General features: G+C 40.3%; 1 protein-coding gene and 1 non-coding gene across 6 annotated transcripts in view; both read left to right on the top strand.

Moving 5' to 3' along the window:
• DLGAP1 (DLG associated protein 1) overlaps window positions 1-15,804 on the top strand; it is a 966,546-nt gene that overhangs the window by 577,286 nt on the left and 373,456 nt on the right. The gene's annotated exons all lie outside the window — the stretch shown is intronic.
• Window positions 2,921-3,024, top strand: LOC120361702 (U6 spliceosomal RNA). The gene has a single exon (XR_005577842.1). It is a non-coding gene; the product is annotated as a U6 spliceosomal RNA (small nuclear RNA).

Genomic DNA, 15,804 nt, shown 5'->3' with positions numbered 1-15,804 from the left:
CCAATATTCTTGTAAAACTTTCAATGCCTTCAAGTCAGCAAAGAGTTTATAAAAGATTGCTTACAGAAGGCAGTAAGCAAGACATGGTACCGTTATCAACATTTTATGCATAATAGATTTATTGCCTGTCTCCCAGCACATGAAGGAATAGACTTTTTGAATTGTGTTCACTACTGGGTCCCTATTCCCTGGAACTGCACCTGTCATTTAGCAGATGCTGAATAAATGTTTGTTGCAGGGAAAAGAATACATGGATGTGAGCTCTTTTACCAACCTTTGTTGATAACTGAGAAGTTATTGTCTGCATTGGCTCACCTCTATTTCAACATTAAAATTATTTACATCATATCTACAAGTCTTGGTGGCAGAGAGAAAAGGTTGTGAGTAGCTATGGCCTTGAACTTTGCATCATTCCTAGACCAGCATGTTTGGCTTTGTAGGGGCAGAAATGTGTGATACTTTCCTCGCCCATCGTAAGTCACTCCTATAACAAAAGACAGGTTAACAAGAGAAAATGAATGTAATCAAAGTTTTATGTAACATGGGACTCTTCAGAAATGAAGATCCAAAGACCCAGGGAAAACATTTTTTATTCTTAGGTTTGACAAAGAATGGACAGCAGTATAGACATGTGATGGACTGAAGGGTGATAGACTAAGCAGGGAGCCCAGCAAGGCCTGACTGTTCAGCTTCTTCTCAACTTCTCTGTGTAGCATTCCTTCCTCCTGGGTATGGGGCCAAGCCCCTCCGGAATGAGGGTCTTCAAGGGAGGTAGGGAAAGGCAGAGAGTGACCATTCTGGGTTTCACAGCTTCCCTTGGAAGAGAGGGGTTCTAGTTTCTGTGACACATCTTGGGAAAGAGGAATTCTGGTTGCCATGACTCACTTCAGGGGAGAAAGAAAGGTGGGAGACAGGAGGATGGAAGAAGGTCAAAGAGACATTGCTTCTGAGACCCTTCCAATGTCCTTCAGCCCATAGTACTCAGCACACCAAGATGCCGTGCTTCAGGGTACCACGTTTTGAGTCCTGACAGCCTGTACAAAGCTGCTGGCTTGTGAACGTGATGTTAGGGCCACTGACCAACCCTGACGGTATGCATTCCCAGAGGGCAGCTTGCTGGTTAGCTTCTTAAACATCAAATGTTTAAGCTGGAGGAGACTTCCTGTATTAAAACGAAGCAATATGATGAAGTATGGTAGTATTATCCTTTTAGTATATTAATATTTTCTTTTAGCAGCTAAATCTCTCTTCAAAAGCAAATCTTAAAGACTGGTGATCCAATGATTGACAGTGGTCCCTGCTGTGATGTTCCTGGCAGCCGAGTCTCTTGGCGGTTAGCAAGAAAGCTACTGAGGGGCAGGAAGAGCATGTGCTTCGATTCTCACAGATCTCAGTTGAAGCCCTAGCTTAGTTGCCTATTTGTTGTGCTCTGTGGACAGGCTATTTAACTTCCATGAACCTCAGTTTCTTCATCTGCGAAAAGGGATAAAACTGTTACGCTTGCAAGCTTGAGCAGCAGCATATCTCGTTTTCAGCACATACATGTAATAAGCCCATTCATAAAGCAAGCGTGTATTTCTCTAGATTCAGAAATGCTAGGTAGATAATTCTGTAGGTTACCAAGTGGCCTTGTTGCTCACTACGGAAAGAGAAAAAGTCTTCCCTCATGTCAAGAAAGGATTAGCAGCCAGGTTCTCCCCCAAATGTCCCTGTCTTCGGTGACATACAGAGAACTTGACGTGGACTTTTCAACAACAGTTTCCTGAGTCATTGCCATTGTTGTTCAGCAGCCTCTAACTGCGAGGAGGTGGAAGAAGGACAAAGGAGCCACAGGACAGATGCTGCCTGTGGACGAAACAGCAAAGCAGGCTTTAGCAGTCTTCATTAGCCGCTGCTCAGATACTTCCTGATCAGCACAGTGGCTCTGCTCTGCATGGGGCCGGCACCAATGAAGCGTTATTCCCAGTACAAAAATAGTCATTTTACTTACAAATTATCACACTTTTCCCGTGAAAATATCTTGTTTCCCAAGCAGGAACTTCCTATGTATGTATTTATTTGACTAACATTTATCGAATGCATCTGTGTTTTGGGGACATGCAGCTGATTCTGATGCACACTTGAATTTGAGAACCATTGTTACAGTCAACGGATGGTATCAAGGGAGGGAAAAAGCATATTGACAAAACTGTTATATTTTACATAATACAGAGGTATCTGGATATAGATTTGCTACCTCTACTACAATTTGTTTCCACAAGGAATTAAAGCGGTTTATGAGATTATATGTGTGTGTGTGTGTGTGTGTGTGTGTGTATTTATATATATATATATGTGTGTGTGTATGTATATATGCACCATATATATATGTATATATACATATATATATACATATATATAGAGAGAGAGAGAGAGAAAGAGAGAGAGAGTAAAGGAATAAACATCCAAGGGAAATACAATGATGGTAGAATAAAAATGGAAAAGCAACAAAGCCATCATGATTTTGCCATAGCTTTTCCTGATAACCTTCCTGGTATTCAAGCTGGTGAAGCGTGCACTGCTCTATGTGGAAACACACTCACCTTACAAGAGTAACTCACCCGGATGATTAAAGGCAGTTGTTAAGTACACAGTTTTGTTAATACTGAGACTTGAGAGGAATCTACCACGTGGCACTGCATTCAGAAGTCACCGTTTGCTGAGACAGGCAACATCTCGACAGTAAAAAGCATAGCAAGTATAAATGCCTACTTCATATAGTTCCCTTACATAGGCTAGTGGCTTAACATCTAAAAGCAGTTGAAAGGGCCAGACAAGGCAGTCAGGTTTGGAGCTCTCAGACAATCTGGCCAACATCTGAATAGTATCATCAAAGATCGTATCAGAGGTAGAAATGGAAGGCATTGAAAAAGTAAGAGGAGTACTCACTTCGACAACACATATGCTAAAATGGGAATGATACGGAGATTAGCACAGTCCCTGCACAAGGATGACATGCAAATGCGTGAAGCATTCCATATTTTTAATCCTAAAATTTATATAAAACCAATAAAAAGCCTAAACTGCCAAAGCAATACTAAGCAAAAAGAACAAAGCTAGAGGCATCACATTACCTGACTTCAAATTATACTTCAAGGCTATAGTAACCAAAACGGCAAGATACTAGCATAAAAATAGATACATAGATCCATGGAACAAAAAACAAAACCCAGAAATGAGCAATATTTGACAAAGTAAACAAAAACATACAGTGAGGAAAGAATACCTTATTCAATAAATGGTACTAAGAAAATTGGATAGCCATGTGCACAATGAAAACTAGACCCCTATTTCTCACCATAGACAAAAATTAAAGGCTTATATGTAAGACCTGAAAATATAAAAATTCTAAAAGAAAACCTAAGAAAAATTATTCTGGATATTGGCCTAGGCAAAGACTTCATGACTAAGATCTCAAAGATATAAATGCAACAAAAACAAAAAATAAACAAATGGGACTTTAATTCAACATTCAACTTTAAAACTTAGCAAAAGAATACTCACACAACCTACCGAATGGGAGGAAATATTTTCAAATTATGCAACTGACAAAAGACTAATATCCAGAATATACAAGGAACTCAAGCAACTCAACAATTTCAAAAACTAAATTACCCATTGAAGAGTGAGCAAAGGACATGAACATTTTCAGAAGAAGACATACAAGTGGCCCATAAGTATATGAAAGAATGTGCAACATCACTAATCATCAGAAAAAATGAAAATTAAAACCACAGTGAGATACCATCTTATACCAGTCAAAGTGGCTATTATTAAAATATCAGAAAATAATAAATATTGTCAAGGATATGAAGAAATAAGAAAATGTCTATACGCTTTTAGTGGAAATGTAAATTAGTACAACCTCTATGAAAAACTGTATGGAGATTTCTCAGAGAACTAAAAGTAGAATTACCATTTGATCCAGCAATCCCACTACTGGGATCTTGGCTCATTGCAGCCTCTGCCTCCTGGGTTCAAGCAATTCTCCTGCCTCAGTCTCCCTAGTAGCTGGGACTACAGGCATGCACCACCCTGCCAGGTTAATTTTTTTGTATTTTTAGTAGAGACAGCATTTCACCATGGTGGCCAAGATGGTCTTGATCTCCTGACCTCATGATCCGCCTACCCTGACCTCCAAAAGTGCTGGAATTACAATTATTATTATTATTTGAGATGGAGTTTGACTCTTGTCACCCAGGCTGGAGTACAATGACAATCTTGGCTAACTGCAACCTCCACCTCCCAGATTCAAGCAATTCTCCTACCTCAGCCTCCTGAGTAGCTGGAATTACAAGCGCCCACCACTATGCCCAGCTAATTGTTGTAGTTTTTAGTAGAGATGGAGTTTCACCATGTTGGCCAGGCTGGTCTCGAACCCCTTGTCTCAAGTGATCCACCTGCCTCAGCCTCCCAAAGTGCTGGAATTATAGGCATGAGCCACCGTGCCCAGCCAATGATTGAGTTTTTTAATGTGATATATATACACCATGAAACACTGCTTAGCCATAAAAATAAATGAAGCCATGTCTTTTGCAGCAACATAGATGTAACTGGAGGCCATTATCTTAAGTGAAATAACTCAGAAACAGAAAGCCAAATGCCACGTTCCCCCTTATGAGATAAATAATGTGTACATATGGACATAGAGAATGGAATAATAGACATTGGAGACTCTGAAGCCTGGGAGGGTGGTAAGGGAGGAGAAATTACTTAATGGGTACAATGTACACTTTTTGGGGGATGGCTACACTAAAAGCCCAGCTTTTGCCTCTACACAGTAAAAATAAACATATATATAAAGCCAGAGGAGAAATGAAGTGGTTAGATTTAAACAAAATATGGAACAGGCATTGCATACTGTCCTAAAAACCTTGTGTTTGAACAATGTGCTGCTCTCAGCCATCTACACCTCCTATACCGAGATGTTTTGTCACTTCTTAAGTCTTGCAGCTTCTAGAGTTCGTTTGCAAAAGCCTTTTACTTGGTGCATTACGTATGCACTATGTACCGTACAATCGAGCACTTGATTAGATTCTGACTTGTATTGTTTGCTGATTGTTCACATTTATGTGATTTATTTTCTTAACTAGATCGTAAATTAGTTGAGGCCTATCTTTTCCATGATTGCTTTAGTCAGGGAATATTTTAAGAAGGAGGCTATATTTGTACCTACTCTTCAAGAAGGAATAAGAATTTGTGCAGAGAATGGAAGTGAGTATTTTAGAGAGCATGAAACACAGAGTCATTGGGGAATGTGGTGTGTGGGGAAGAATACCAGAAGCCCAGTGTCACTGGAGCTGAGCTGTGTGGAGTATGGGGTGGGGATAAGAAAGACAGGGCTGTCTGGCAATGGATGCCAGGAAGCCTCCCACCTTCAGTCACATACAAAGGCTTAGATTATATTGAGAAAGTGTAGAGGGTCTGAGAAGAATTTAAAGCTAAAGAATGATATAATCAGGTAAAAAGGTCATATTACAATTCATACTGTTAGCAGTATGAAATAGACTCTGTGTGTGTGTGTGTGTGTGTGTGTGTGTGTGTGTGTGTGTTAGAGGTGATAAGATCAGTGATTATGGCCTAGTGATTAAGAACATGCGTGTTCAAAAATTTAGTAACTGGAGATGGATATGGTGGCTCATGCAGATAATCCCAGCACTTTGGGAGGCTGAGGTAGGAGTATTGCTTGAGGCCAGGAGCTCGAGACCAGCCTGGGCAATATAATAGTGAGACCTCCGTCTCTATAAAAAATGAAAAAAAAAAATGGCTAGGCGTGGTGGCACATTCCTGTAGTCCTTGCTGTGCAGGAGGATTGCGTAAGCCCACGAGTTCCAAGTTACAGTCAGCTATGATCCTGGGCATCAGAGCGCGATCTTGTCTCTAAAATAAAAATTTTTAATTACCAAATATATTATCTCAGACAAGTTATTTCCTCTTGAAAAGTCTGTTTTCTTATCCAGAGACTAGTCCCTATCATATTGGGTTGTTTGAGGATGAAACAAGATCATTTAAAGTGGACAGCATGTGCCTGGTATATAGTTATGAGTCCTAGCGGCAGGGGCCGTTCCATTTTTATTCACTTGATATTTGTTGGTTACTACTTTGTTTTTTCAACCAAGTCTAGATGAGAAATAATGAGTAGACTCAAGGGCTTAGGACTGCTGGAATAGACACAGGAGACCCATGATACTACTCCTAATCAGCTTTGGGATTAGCACTGAGAATGGACACTGGAAATTTGCCCTGGCACCAGTCCCATCGCCAGCGACACTCAGCAGCCTCTGTGTGAAAAGACAGAGGGATAGTGGCATCAGTCCTTGATGTGTATTGTTCATAGTGAGTGAGGTAGAAGAATTAGAGCAAGAAACCTGAGGGGACTAATGAAAGAATGTTTGACCTGCTGTCTCTTCTAGGATGGCAAGGGAGGAAGTGAAGACCACCAAAGATGGATAGAATGGGAGAAGAGGGCAGAGCTGAGGAACAAATGAATGGAATAAAATATGAGACCCATCAGAGGGCAGGGAAAGTCGGAACAAGGGAACAAGAAAACTTGTGAGACAGGAAGTTGAAGGTGTAATCTTAAGAATCTTCAATCTTGCTACAGTGCACAGTGCACTGCTCATAATACTAGCTATTCAATAGATAGTTGCTGAATTAAAGTCATATGTATTGATTTGATTTGACTTCGTGCCTGCACAGTCAAAGACTATTTGGATCAACACAGTCAACACCCTTATCTGCCAAAACTTAAATCCAGAAATAAGCTGGCACAGTAGTGCACATCTGTAATTCTAGCACTTCGGGAGGCTGAGATGAGAGGATTGCTTGTGCCCAGGCGTTCAAGTCTGTAGTGACCCATGATTATGCCAGTGCACTCCAACCTGAGTGACAAGAGTGAGACCCTGTTCCTAAAAAAGATAAAATTGAATACAAACAAAAATACTTTAATTCAGAAACAATGAATGTCCTCATACTTCCTTCCCTATCACAGCAAAAAAATGTTTCAGAAGGTTGACTGGATGTGGATTTGTTTGTTTAAAATTTAAGACTGGGTGTAGAATTCTGAAGGACAATAAAATCCAGTTCCAAGATGAAAAAAAGTTAAAAGGGTCAGATTGCTAGGTGTGTGAAGAGTCAGAATAAGGCACTTTAAAAATGATGGGAAGATGGCAGCAGAAGGAAAGGTCAGAGTTTGAGGACTTACAAATCTAATTCCCATTAACAGCAACTATTGCAGAGGCTGGGGCAGGCCAAACCCAATGGAGGAAAAAGACTCCGTAAGGTGTTAAAAATAGCTGATTACAGAGACTGTCCTTCTCCTCACCTCCTCTATGGTATCTGACCACCCCTCTCTCACACAGGCGGGCACTGATAACAGTTTTCAAAGAGTGAATGTATAATCTAAATTAGCGTGCTTAGTGTATCCAAGCCAATAAATACTTAAATGGGTATAAAGCTGTTTGAGGATAACTTAGCCAGCTGTGATGGGGCTGCTTCAGAGACTGACTCGCATTGGCCCCACTCAGATGTAGACCACACAGGCGGAGGTTCTGTATGCTTACAATTACCCGCTGGGCAGGAGGGTTCGCTTTACTTGCATGAGTAAGCTTTAGTGGGCCTGCCCTGGTTCTGCTGCAGATGACCACAGAGTCTGCACCCTCTGGGCAGGGAATCGGCCTGATTAGACCTACAAGGCCATTAGGCAGCTTCTTTCTGTTTCTTTCCCTGGGCTCCATGGACTCTGGACTGGCTCCTCTCCTCCCTCCACACCCACTCCCTCTTCAAGGCCCTTGGCTAATGCTGCTCCACAGTTCAAAAGCATCAATTCTGGCTTCTAATGGGGCCGACGTGGGCCCTTCCTTTACTTGACCTTGCAGATAAGTTCACCAGAGTACAGCGATTCTAGGAACATCCTCATTTAAATTTCCCAGAATGAGCATCTCATTAGCTCAGCGAAGGCTGTATATGGATGGCTCTGAGTCCAGTCTTCCATCAGCTCAGGGAATGTGGTGGTCACCTTCAACCTAGTCCTGGTCACCTTCAACCTAGTCCTAGCCACAGTGTCGTCAGCAGATGCCGTGAGTGGGGAAGAAATTCCCAAAAGCTGGTGTCGGCCAAACAGCTACTCCAAAAGGGCTTAGTGTCTGCTCTTTTGGGGTCTCAGCACTGAGGAAAGTAGATTTGTACAGCAAACTTGGTAAGAAGAGCAACAGCATTTAAAGGAAGAGACTTTATAAGAGAAAATTTGATTCAGGTAAATATATATATGTATGTATGTATATATAAAATCTGGCTGTGAAACAAATTGTCTGGAATGTGCCAGAACATGTTCACAAGACTACTCAGCTAGTTATGAGCAATCTAGACAAAAATAACTTGTTTTCATCAGAGGCTGTTTCCACTGCTTCTTTTCAAGTTGTATTGTCATCGTGTTTTGATTGTCATTGTTTTGGTGTTTTTCCGTCTTCTGTCTTGCCTGTCTTTAGGTACTATTAAACAGCTTTATTTTATCATTATTTCTTCTTTCCCGTAGATTTATCAAAAGCTTGCAAGTTTTTCCCAACTTTTTTTGGAGTAAAAACTGATGGGTTTTTCTCTTCTCTGTGAAAATTCTACTCCCATCAATTGTACCCCCATAATTGTCCCCCTGCTGCAGTGCCTCCTGAAGGATACTGTCTGTGGCTGATGAAGGTAACCACATTCTCCTAGCTGGCTCCCAGGGGAATCCATCTGTCCATTTAGCCAAGATAACCAACCCTCTCCTGGAAATCCAAGTAAGAACAATTCCATAGGAACCACATCTCCAAGGTCCCATAGAGTCAGCACAGGCACCTTTGATCTCTGTCAGTCCAAAATAATGTTAGGAGATTTTATTGTTTACTGCCTGGATTTTCTTCACATAAAAATCAGCTCCTAAATCCTATGACATTTTGCTCAACCACCAATATGAATGATGACCTATTAATCATTTCTCAAGGAACACTACCTTCCAGCTTTTATTCTCAAAAACTGTTATGAAACCACTTTTTTAAAGCTTTGTATGGAGACACAGATGATTGTAATTGTGCTGCCTACTGTGACCAAATTGGAGAATATTTGAGTTGAGTTGTTGATTTTTTTTTTAACAATACCATATCTTTTGAAAGGGAAATGCCTTTGAAGGCATTTATTTGTAGGAACAGACTGATTGACAGAGGTTTTCATAGACAAAATCAAACTGCAGGTGATTAGGATAACAATTAATGTTAATGAAAAGCCAAAATACATTCTGTATCTATAAAATGGCTCAGCGTTGTACTTTGAGTAATATAATTGGTATATTTCAGACTGTGCTTATTCAAAGGTGCTCTAATAGGACTTGTATAATTTTAAGGATGCAACACATGAAAATCTTCAAGTAAGGAAGCCCGGAAAAGTGAAAGACCATGACATTCAGTATCCTCTGCAGGTACAAATTCAGAAGGTCAGAAAATATCCAAAAAGTGAGAATTTGGACAATGTTTACTCACATTCTTACCTCTGTTTTCTGTTTACTTTTACTCGAAAGTGGATTGGCTTCATTTTTTAGTAGTACATTAATAAGAACCCTTTTCTTATTTTAAAAAGTAATAATTTAAAATCATCAGCCTGTTGGGTGTTCATCATTATCAATCTCTGTAAAATTGGGATTTATTATAAGTAAAGGGAAAAATTACTAATAAAAAATCTGCATCTTCACTGCAGAGGATTTTGTTCTGTCTAAAAAAAATGTGACTGTGGTTGGAGCATTCATATGTGGACAAGGAGGCCTGAATCAGGACACTGCCATGGCTGGCCAGGACATTGTCACCCTCTCTTGGGGTACTCCTTCTTTTCTTCCAGTCTTCTCTCACAAATTGCTCTTGCAAGAAATCATTGCTTCTTTGAGATCTTTTTGCCCCTCCCCTCCCATATTTATTCTCTAACTACAGCTAGAGAAATCTTTAGTACAAATGTGACCATGCCACTATCTTTTTTAAATTCCTCTAATGGACTACTACCACCACCTGCAAATACAGTCCTGCATCCTGACATAGCTTCACCAAGGATCTCATGATTTCGTCCTGACTACCTGTCTCTCTTAGGAACAGGTACAGATGCAAGTTTCAGTACACAAAATTACAGAAAGCAAAATAACTGTGAGCTATTTCCCCTCCTATCTCCACAGGTACTCCCTCTGCAGAGCCTTTGGCTAAAGTTGCCACGTGGTTCAATAGCATGGGACTCTGGCTTCCTATGGGGCCAGCACAGGCCCTTCCTTTACTTGATAAGATAAGGAAACAAAGTAAAGGTCTATTTTTCTCTCACCTAAACAAAATGCAGAAGTGTACCTCCAGGGCTGATATGACACTCCACTGTAGGTCAGAGCCTTTATCTTTTGCTTCTCTAATCCTCAAACTGTAACTTCCATCTCAAGGTACAAGATCACTATTCACCCAGCCCCCACAGCTGCATTCCAGCCAGGGAAGGGGTTAGGAAGGATATGTCCCTTACTTTAGAGATGTTTTCCAGAAATTGCACATGCCATTTTCAATTATATTCCATTAGCCAGCATTAGTCACCTAAGCACATCTAGGGAGAGTAGGGAATGAAGTCATTGTTCAGGGCTGCTTGTACTTTTCAACAAGAGAATCCTTTCTCTTAAGTGGAATGTTATAACCTGGCAAGGACAAGCTTCAGCCAGGTGGAGGGATGCCAAAAAGGTGACTTGAAAGACAGAGAGTAGAAGGATGATCACCAGAGGCTGGGAAGGGTAGTGAGGGGGATGTCGCTGAGGTAGGAGAATGGGGATGATAATTGGGTACAAAAAATATAGATGCAAGGCCAAATGAATGATAAGAGCTAGCTAGTATTTGGATAGCACAATAGAGTGACTACAGTAAATAATAATTTAATTGCACATTTAAAAATAACTATAAGAGTGCAATTGGATTGTTTGTAACTAAAAGGATAGATGTTGGAAGTGATGGATATTCCCTTTACCTTGATGTGATTATTACACATTATATGCCTGTATCAAAATATCTCAGGTACCCCAGGAATATATACACTACTAGGTACCCACAAAAATTTTTTAAAGTATTCTTTTAAGGTGACTTGACCCTGAAAAGATTTGTGGGGATTTCCTCTTCCTAATGTCTCCCCAAACACGAACACAGTGCCGCCTGTTCTTTTGGGCAGGGTCCACCGTGTTCTTCTTTCTAAAGCAAGTTGCAATTGACTGCCTGTCCATCCTCACGGAGTAAGACAGGGGAGGGGCTTCAGTTGGCTCTTCTTTCTGCACGTAAAGAAAAATCAAGAAAAGCAGCTCTAAATAAAGACGTTCACAAAAATCAAAATGGAATAAGTACTTGCCAGCTATGCAAGACCGTTTCCCTTTGTCAGCATCTTCTAATATTGGAGTGTTTGTGTTTTCCTTGGGCCTAATAAATTACCTACCTTGAGAATTTCCTTTACAGTGCTTGATTATTCTTGCTTTAGTTATCATCTGGACAGTGATAATTCTGCTCCAGGTGTGGGAACTCTGGAAAAACTGTGCATCTCACACTCTGAGCTTGTCTCATGGCTTCAAACAGGGTCAACAAATTATCCAAGCAAAAAAATCAGGGGACATGGCACAATGGTAAAATCGAACTTAGAAGGATAATAAAACAGAATATTAAAGTCACAGTGAAAAGAAAAAATCAGAGATAATCACTGGTAGTCATAGAAACGCTCATGAAGACATGTTGACCACAGTCCCCATCCTCGCTCAAAGAACAAGGCCTGAAAGGCAATTTGCCTATTTCCAGAAATCGTTATCGTCACTTAAAATCTAATTGACAGGCTAGCATCCTCTTTTCTTAAGAATGCATACAAGAATGAGAATTGTTATTTATCTCTTTTCATGTTTTTCATGGCCAGGTCATGAAATGCATACACTGAATCCCTCGTGGCCAAAGGGCTTATGACATGTCTCTCTCAATACATCATAAGCCCGTTGGCCTCTAGGGATTTACTGTAGGTGTTTGGTCATCTTTGCAGCAGCAGGCAAGGGAGGGATGTTCAATTAATGCTTCTTAATGATGCTCTTGGACACACCACAGCTGGGGGCGAGCGGTGCCCGTGGATACAACTTACAAACATTAATTAGGAGAGGGGGGAAAAAAGAAGTGACAGAGATAAGTGTGCTGGAAATGGAGTTTAAGAGTAAGGCAAGAGAAAAATGAAGAATGGGAGAAGGAAGAGCAGGATCACCACAGTAGGTGCCACCAGCAACTGTCAAAACCCACTGCCAATGGCCTTAGGATTTTAGAACATCTGCCTTTGCTCACCAATGTATTTCCTTTTATAATCCCAAATTGACCTATTTTTGTTTTAAAATGACAAGATGGTAGAAGAGAGTCTAAGATTTGTTATAGAAAGGGCTGGGATATTAAGTTGTTTATTTGGCCTTGACCAGAAAGATAGATTTAGCACTTAGAAATGTATATTGTCATTTTTATGACCTTATTTTCCCACATCTAAGAGAAAAAGATCAAGATCTCAATATCTCTTTTACAAATATATGGAAAGAGGAAAGTTAGCTTATTTATTCTGGATGCAATTTGTTTCCCTCCAAAAAAAATAGAGGTGCTTGTCCTGTGCTGAAAATAGCCCAGGTAAATTTTCTCAAAAATCACACTGCGTATGATTAATTTACGGAAATTATCATCAGTTACATCATTTAACTTACATCATTATTAGTGGCCTTAAAGCAACTCTTCCTTTGCTCTGCTTGTCCTCAGGTAACATCATCTTGCATGGAATGCTGCTCACATAATAAAGATAATTAAATATGGAATACCTGATCAAAATAATCTTGTATATTTTGGAATAAACATGTATAATTCATGTTTTCAGCTCTTGCCAGTTTCACATTTTATTTAGCAGAAAATATCTACTCAAGTCTCAACCGCTTGAGAAGGAAAGTTTGAAACGTTATCAGATATTATTTTATATTTTGAGATTCTACTATATGTGATCATAAAACTTAGTATGTGTCTATAAGCCTAATAGAATCTTGTTTCTACTTTTTATTTTTCAGTCTATATTTGAAAGGCAAAAATGTCCTCATTGGGACCTGATTTATAGGGAGAGACTTTCTTATGCAATGAATTTTTCCATCTAAGTTGGTTTATGCCACAGTTTTGCTAAAAACACATACTTAACCCTCTTACATTCTTCCTTGCCACAGCCTACTATTAGGAACATAACTTCATACAAAGCAATCCCAATGTTTTCTGTTTCCGTTAGTCTCTCACCAGTGGACATGTTTTTACCTATTGGTTTTTCCTTATCCACAGATATCATAAGTCCTGAATTCCTTTTTTGTCTCTTCAAGTGTCAGTTTCTCTCTCTCCTCCCAGCAGACTGGCCTCTATCTAAGCATCCCATAATCAGTAAGGTCAGGCAAGCTCCTCAGACAGACTTTACTTCCAGACAGGTAGAACTACAGAAGGTACGGTATTCTCCAGTGGGTTGCAGAGATAGAAGTCGAAGGTAAATTGGTCAGAAGGAGCATTCATCAGCCAGCTTCCTGCCTTGCTCTGAAAACTGCTAGTCTTTGGAATGGTCCTCCAAATTCTTGGGCATCTTTCCTCGGCCTTGCCCAGCCCAGCCTTTGCCACACAGTCATGTTTTCATTAAACAAAAGCTACTTGAATCACAATATGAACCTCTTTGGGAAATTTTGCATTAATGCATTAAGTTATTGAGTAAATATTCTAACTTAATTCCCTCTATCCACTAGGGTAACATTTTGCTAAATACTGGATGGGTAAAACATAGTCCCTAGCCTTAAGGACCTCATAATTTAGTAGACTAGCCAATTCTGAGTGATTGTACTGATGAAAACCTTTCATCATTATTCCTGAATGGTCAATCCAGAAGCTGGGAGACAGGAGGAAGAAAGGAGCTTCACAAAGCATGGATAGAGATTGCCAACATTGTCATGGGCTCCCAGATGCAGTATGTCCCATGGAATAGAAAAGACCTGGCCTCTCAAATGTCTTTTTTCATGAGGCCAAGTGTGGATGTTATACATACATACATACATAGATATTTGAGACAAAATTTCCCTCTGTCACCCAAGCTGAAATGCAGTGGCACGATCTCAGCTTACCGCAGCCTCTACCTCCTGGGTTCAAGTGATTTTCCACCTCATTCTCCTGAGTAGCTGGGATTACAGGTGCCCACCACCATGCCCAGCTAATTTTTGTATTTTTAATAAAGATGAGGTTTCACTATGTTGGCTAGGTTGGTCTTGAACTCCTGACTTCAGATGATCCGCCTGCCTTGGCCTCCCAAAGTGCTGGTATTGCAGGCGTGAGTCACCACACCCAGCCCTATATGTTTTGTTTCTTAATTAAACCATATATCTATCTCTCTAGGAATATCTGAGATGACATCAGTGATATTTTAGAGAGTCACATTGGCTTTCCAGGATGACTCTTTATATGACAATTTTTGTATTATAGGAAGTCTTGAAAGAAAATTAGGCTATCAGTGGGAACTTGGTCAGGCACTGACTCCAACACTGTTTTAGAGTCCAAAAAAAATACTCTGCCTGGTGGAATAGCAGCCCCTGTTACTTACTAAAGCTCCGGAAGATTCGAGCTTGGAAATGGATTGAGTTACCCTACATGGGATATGCATGAGTAACTTTTTCCTGAGTCTGAGCTATTAGGTGTGGGGCCCTTCACTCATGTCCCTAAGAACTTTTTAAGGGCCATCCTTTGGTCATTTTGCCATCGTCTCTTAATTTTTTTTTTCTTTTTGAGACAGAGTCTCATTCTGTCACCCAGGCTGAAGTGTAGAGGTACATTCACGACTCACTGCAGCCTCAACCTTCTGGGCTCAAGCAATCCTCTCCCCACTTGAGTAGCTGGGACTACAGGCATTCGCCACCACCCCCAGCTAATTTTTTAAAATGTTTTGTGGAGACTGGGTCCCACTATTTTGCCCAGCTGGTCTCAAACTTCTGAACTCAAGTGATTCTCCCACCTTGGCCTTCCAAAGCACTGGGATTACAGGCATGAGGCACCACACCTGGTCCTGTGTATAAACATTCAACCAGAAACTTTAAACTAGGAAGAAGAGATACTTGATCCTCAAATTAGCCAAATCAAGTTTATTTGTTCTCTCAGTTTGTATAGAGAAAGTTCTTCACCCTCAGTTGACAGAAATACCTAGGCAGATTTTCTCTACATTTCTGATTTATTTGTCATATCTTTACTTTTTTCTACCCTGATTAACCTGGGGAGATTGTGTGGTGAAGTTGTTCCTACAGCATTCAAAAAGGAAGGCATGCAACAGAAGACAGATATATCTTAAAGATACAAGGTGCCATTGGCTTCTATTATTTATCTCATTTTTAACTCACATTTTCATTCACATTTACAGAGTGCTATTAATATGTGCTTATATGGCTGGATTGTCACTAGGTGGGAGTATATAAGCTGACTAATAGATAGACTAGGAAGCAGGGAATGTAAGCCAGAAGAGAGATCCTGACCCAAACAACTCTGTAGGTTCTAGGGAGTGAGTTTCAGATGTGGTAGAAACACAAGAGAGGAACTAATTCTCTCAGCCAGGAGGACTAGTAAAGGTTTTCCAAAGAAACTGAGCCCCTCTCCGGTTCTATCTTTAACAATTAACATGTAGAGACCAGCCTGACCAACATGATAAAACCTCATTTCTACTAAAAATACCAAAATTAGCCAGCCA

Source organism: Saimiri boliviensis, chromosome 13 (assembly GCF_048565385.1).
Source record: "Saimiri boliviensis isolate mSaiBol1 chromosome 13, mSaiBol1.pri, whole genome shotgun sequence".
NCBI lineage: Eukaryota > Metazoa > Chordata > Mammalia > Primates > Cebidae > Saimiri > Saimiri boliviensis.
The sequence above is the reverse complement of the archived record's forward strand: the minus strand, read 5'-3'. Positions and strand labels throughout refer to the sequence as shown.